Consider the following 6,270-nt stretch of genomic DNA (forward strand, 5'->3'; position numbering starts at 1 on the left):
AATTTTGAGTTGAATAAAGGTTTCTTTTCCTCTGTATCAGTAAGGGAATAAATATTTGATATCAGTAAAGTCTCCCCACTTGTCTGCCCCCCTGCATTGCTCCCTGTGATGCTCAAAACCACGGTCTAGTCTGCTGTATTGCTTCCTTTTCCAGCCACAGTGAGATATTATAATTGTGTTCACTGTCTCTGTACTAATGTTGTTTCTTTAATTTTACTTTTATGTTGTCTCCCTACTGAATGTAACTTTGTATCTCTGAACTAAATGTAAATTTTTAAGTGTAAAATGTACCCACTGTCTTGCAAAAGGAGAAAATAATGAAAACCTGTCAAATGTTCAAACCAGTGAATGCTTCTCTCTGCGAGGGAGCCTTCCCAGACCCGCTGAAAGAGGCGGTTATCAAACGGCTTCTTAAAAAAAACATCTTTAGATGCTGCCAATAGGGCCAACTCAACCCAGTCTCAAACCTTCCATTCTTGGGCAAGGTGATTGAGCGAGTGGTTGCTGAACAACTCCAGGCACGCTTGGAAGAAGCGGACCATTTGGATCCCTTCCAGTCGGGATTCAGGTCTCATCATGGGACTGAAACTGCCTTGGTCGCGCTGGTTGATGATCTCTGCTGGGCTAGGGACAAAGGTGAGAGCTGTTTCCTAGTTCTGCTGGATCTCTCAGCGGCCTTTGATACCATCGACCATAACATCCTTCTGGACCGTCTGGTGGGGCTGGGAGCTGGGGGCACTGTTATGAAGTGGTTCCGCTCCTTCCTCCTGGGCTGTGCCCAGAAAAGTGGTGTTTGATTTCTGTGACCCAACTTTCCAGTCACACCTTGTGGCATCCTGTTCTCACTGCAGCCAAGCAGATGCCCAACGGGAAGTCTGCAGCTGCGATCGAAGCGCAAGAGCCCCTCCTGCAGATCCCAGCAACCTGGATTCAGGGTATTCAGAAGCATCTCTGCCTCCAACCGCAGAGGCAGAGCACAGCCATCATGGCCAGTAGCCCTTGGTAGCCCCCATGAATTTGCCTAATCCACTTTTAAAGCCATCCAGGTGGCAGTTTTGCAACATGAGGAGGGGGCGGCAGCAAGAGGGTCCTTTGGGGCAAAGCAGAAGTCCCACTCTTTCTGGGAAGCGCCTTGAGGCAGGAGCAGAGAGCTGGCCTGGAATAGGAAGGTTTGCTTTAGGGATCTAAGAGGACTCCCTGCTGGAGCAGACAGACCCCTCCCAGACCAGCCTCCTGCTCCCAGCCAGACCTGGGCAGCCAGACCTCTCTGGGATGCTCAGAGGCGGCGAGGCAGCAGCAAACCTCTTGCTGCTCTCTGCCTCCATCATTTTGCAGGTGAACTACTCCTGAACATGCAGGTTCTGCAGAGCTGTGATGAGTTTTGCAACATCCTCTGTGGATTTCTCTATCCCACCCCCACCCCTTTTAAACATAAAGTCTATCAGGGACTATTCTTCATCATGGCTATGTCTTGCTTGATCTGTCTTCAGGGACATTATGTCAGGGGTGGTCAGAAGTCAGATGGGGTGCTTTGCAGTACAGTGGTACCACAGGTTAAGAACTTAATTCATCCTGGAGGTCCGTTCTTAACCTGAAGCACCACTTTAGCTAATGGGGCCTTCCGCTGCTGCCGCTGTGCAATTTCTGTTCTCATCCTGAAGCAAAGTTCTTAACCCAAGGTACTATTTCTGTGTTAGCGGAGTCTTTAACCTGAAGCGTCTGTAGCCCGAGGTACCACTGTAGATCACTAAGTGTCTCTAAGGCTCCTTGATTGCCTGTTGATTAGAAATAGCAGCAACAACTCCTTCTCCCACCCTGCAGAAATGAAACAGCTTCTGAATGTGAGAAAGCGCAGTGGGAAACCAGGACTGGACTCTTGTGTGAAAGGGCTGTAATCAGGGTGCCATCTGCACTATGCATTTAGCACAGAGCCTAGGACTTGCCGATCAAAAGGTTGGCAGTTCAAATCCCCGTGACGGGGTGAGCTCCCATTGCTCTGTCCCTGCTCCTGCCAACCTAGCAGTTCAAAAGCACGTCAAAGTGCAAGTAGATAAATAGGTACCACTCCAGCGGGAAGGTAAACGGCGTTTCCGTGCGCTGCTCTGGTTTGCCAGAAGCAGCTTAGTCATGCTGGCCACATGACCTGGAAGCTGTACGCCGGCTCCCTCGGCCAATAAAGCGAGATGAGCGCCGCAACCCCAGAGTCGGCCAAGACTGGACCTAATGGTCAGGGGTCCCCTTTACCCTTACCTAATTCCACTTTAAACTGTCATGGCTTCCCCCAAAGAATCCTGGGAACTGTAGTTTGTTAAGGATGCTGAGATTGTTAGGAGAGCCCCCTACTCCCCTCACAGCTACAGTTCCCAGAGGACTGAGCATGCTCAGTATGCACGAAATACTGACTGCTGATGGGTGGGATGGAAAACATGGGGGCAGAGAATGGAATGGAGTATCCTGGACAGGAGTGTTCCACGATGCAACTTTTTGCTGCAGCTCCCACTGATTCTCTTTCCTTGCAGAGGCACCGGGCCTTATAAACAACCCTGGACCTGGCAGCTGACATCACCGAGAAACATGGGATAGCAGTGTGTGAGTGATCCCTGCCAAGCCCCGGAGTTAAAAGGGGTGATGGCGTCTGAACGCTGGAGGACACAGTGAAGACGGAGGCCCAGGAGTCTGAACCAGAGGAGGCTGCAGGGAGCCTCAAGGAATTGTGGGAAGGGACCATAACAGAGCACATTAAGCAGGAACCCGAGGAAGGGCCTCAGGAGGAGGGCTGGGGAGCTCAGTCTCAGGGGATCCTGAAGGTTGTGCGGTCTCCGCAGCCTGAGCCGGGAAACCTGCAGCTGGCCAGCAACAGGCCAAGGGACGCTCAGGCTTCCTTTGAGGGCCGGTCAGACATTGGGCGAGGCAGGGTGATCCGCCACCTGCCTGGCCCTGGAGGAGACGTCCCCCAGCCCACCCACAGCGTTTTGGCCCTGGGTCGTGGGGAAGTGAAGAAGGAGGCTCCCAGCCAGGAGGTGGAGCGCCTGTGCTTCAGGCAGTTCCTCTACCAGGAGGCCGAGGGGCCGCGAGATCTCTGTGGGATGCTGTGGAGGCTCTGCCATCGGTGGCTGCAGCCGGAGAGGCGCACCAAGGAGCAGATCCTGGAGCTGGTGATCCTGGAGCAGTTCCTGGCTGTCCTGCCCCCGGAGATGCAGAACTGGGTCCGGGAAGGCGGGCCGGAGACTTGCGGTCAGGCAGTCGGCCTGGCGGAGGATTTCCTGGAGAGGCAGCAAGAGAACGAGCACGAAATACAACAGGTGAGAGGGCAGGAGAGCAGTCCTGGGAAGAACAAAAGGAACAGTGGCAAGGAGCCCAGAGGACTAGCCATCGGGGCAGTTTTTGCTGGCTGTAAATGTGCATTGGACTGACTGCTCCCTTAGATCAGGCATAGGCAAACTCGGCCCTCCAGATGTTTTGGGACTACAGTTCCCATCATCCCTGACCACTGGTCCTGCCAGCTGGGGATCATGGGAGTTGAAGGCCAAAAACATCTGGAGGGCCGAGTTTGCCTATGCCTGCCCTAGATGGTTCGAAGATGGGATCTGGCCGAATCAGCAGGGGTTGGCTTCATTGGCAAAGTAGAACCTCCAGGTTCTGAGGCAGTGTACCTTAGAACGCCACTTGCTGGGGGAAGACTAAGGATGGTGGGCAGCGCACTCTCTGCCCTAAGGGACCAGCTTCCACTGTTGTGAACAGGCAGTCAGTGTGGTCTCTGACCCTTCAGGGCTCTGTATCTGGCATCTTGAGAGAGAAGAGAGAGGCTTTGTGGATGGTTTCCTGTGCTCCAGTCCCTGTCTTGAGATGGGCTGCCACATTCTGCACCAGCTGGTTTAATGCATCCCCCTTCAAAGACAGCGCAGAGGACAGCCTTTGCCTGAAGAAGGTCTGCTTGAGATTCTGGAGAGCTGCTGCCCGTCAGTGTAGGCAATACTGTGAAAGATGGGCCAATGGCCTGACCCAGTCAAAGGCAGGGAGCCTGTAGCCCTCCAGATGTTGCTGGACTCCCACTCCCCTGACCCTTGCCCATGCTGGCTGGGGGCTGATGGGAATTAGAGTCCTGTAGCGTCTGGAGAAGCTCCAGAGGTCCCCCACCCCTGAATCTCAGGAGATCCACACGGGAGAAAAACCCTTCCAGTGCCCGGACTGTCCCAAAAGCTTCCGGGACAAGTCGGCCTTTGTCGTTCACCACAGGACGCACACGAGGGAGAAACCGTTTCACTGCTCGATCTGCGAGAAGAGCTTCAGCCATCGCTCCAACCTTCTCAAACACGAGAGAACCCACACTGGGGTGAAGCCATACAAGTGCCTGGAGTGCGGAAAGGGCTTCACTCAGAAGCCAAATCTCCTCGTACACGCGAGAAGCCATTTGAAAGAGGAAGGGGAGATTGACTAAGAGGGTGGGGAGAACTACCTCCCCGGTTGGAAAATAAAATAAGGTCCTGAGTTTTAGAGATCTCTATTTTGTTGCCGTTTGCCACTGTTATTGAGTGGCAAAGAGGAAGGTCAGGAGAAGTATGTGCTTTTTATCTGTGGCATAAAAGGAAGGGGAGGGTGTCAGGCTGCGGTCAAATCTCATAAAAGATGGAGAGACCACCTTGAAAAGGTCCTTTCCGTATCATTCAGTAATTAAATTAAGAATACAGTCATACCTCATCTTACGTTCCCTTCATGTTACGTTCTTTCAGGATACGTCCCGTGGTGACCCGGAAGTACCGGAAAGAGTTACTTCCGGGTTTCGCCGCTCGCACATGTGCAGATGCACAAAATGATGTCACGCGCATAAGCAACGAATCACAACCCGCGCGTGCACAGACGTGCCACTGCAGGTTGCTCTCTTTTATTGTTGCAAATGGGCCTCCAGAACGGATCCCGTTCGCAACCAGAGGTACCACTGTAGAGTCGTACCTTGGATCTCAAACGCCTTGGCTCCCGAACTACCAAAACCTAGAAGTGAGCGTTCCGGCTTTCAAGCGATTTTTGGAAGCCGAATGTCTGGCATGGCTTCTGCAGCTTCCGATTGGCTGCAGGACGGTCCTGCGGCCAATCAGAAGCCGCACCTTGGTTTTTGAACAGTTCCGAGGAGTCAAATGGACTCCCGGAAGGTATTCTGTTCGAGAACCAAGGTACGACTTTATCAGGAAAGCCAAAGGTCTATTTAGTCCAACATCAAGTTTTGCACAGCTGAGTTTCGTTTCTTCTTCAAATGTCGCCGTCCCAGGAAGCTTTGCCCCACAGCCACTCACAATGAACATTAATGTCTTCAGAGTATACATTACAGTTAATTTATTTTAAAACAAAAATAGAAACCTGCACATCTGCTGCAACAAATGTCAATGGTGGGGGGGAGGCGTATTTATTTCATCATGTGCCACCACCTCGTGGGAAACGCAGGGAAAGGAGATCAGGCTGCACCGGTCAGTAGTCAGTGGCCATGATAGTGGAGCCAGAGAGTCCTGTCTGATCTTTGAGAGGGGTCAATTCCACAGGCATGTGTTGTTCCAGCTGTTAGTATCCAAGGAGAGAAATCAGATGCACCTGCTGCCGAAATGACGCTTCTTGGGGGAGCACTGTGTATTTGGGGTGGGGCTCAGGAACACGGGGAAGGTGCCCTGCGTAAAGTATGGGGCAGCTCAGGCCATGGGGCCCCTTCCGGAAGCTGCCAGACTGCAGCTCCCACCCTCTCTGTCCCCTGGCCATGCTGGATGGGTCAGAGGGGAGTTGGAGTCCAGCATTATCCAGAGGACACCCCATTTGATGCCCCCGATAGACAGAATCCAGCCTGTAAATAAGGAACGTTAATGCATCCACTCTAAACACATTTAACTGAGCAGAAGCCCCACTCAATGTAATAAGGTTTACTTCTGACAACGGGTGGAGATGGCGAGGCTGTATTTGCAGAGGCCATTTGAAGATGATGCCCTGTTCAATTTCTTTTTCTCTCTCTTCCCATCTGAGGTCTCCAGAGCAAGGAGCTATCCTGCCTGACGTGGGGGAAGGGGTTGGTTTTTCAGTCTTCTATTAATCCAACGATGCATGCATTTTCACAGCTGCATAAGGTCTTGTGGGGAGAGGAAGGTTTCCTAGAATTATGGAGTTGCGAGGGGTCCTCTAGTCTCACCCCCTGCAGTGCAGGAAACATTTGCCCAACGTGGGGCTCAGACCCACAACCCTGAGATTAAGAGTCTCATCCTCTGCCAAATCAGACAACTCAAAACAAAAACAAGA

Source organism: Podarcis tiliguerta (assembly GCF_965153285.1).
Source record: "Podarcis tiliguerta genome assembly, chromosome: 2".
In the NCBI taxonomy this organism is placed as follows: domain Eukaryota; kingdom Metazoa; phylum Chordata; class Lepidosauria; order Squamata; family Lacertidae; genus Podarcis; species Podarcis tiliguerta.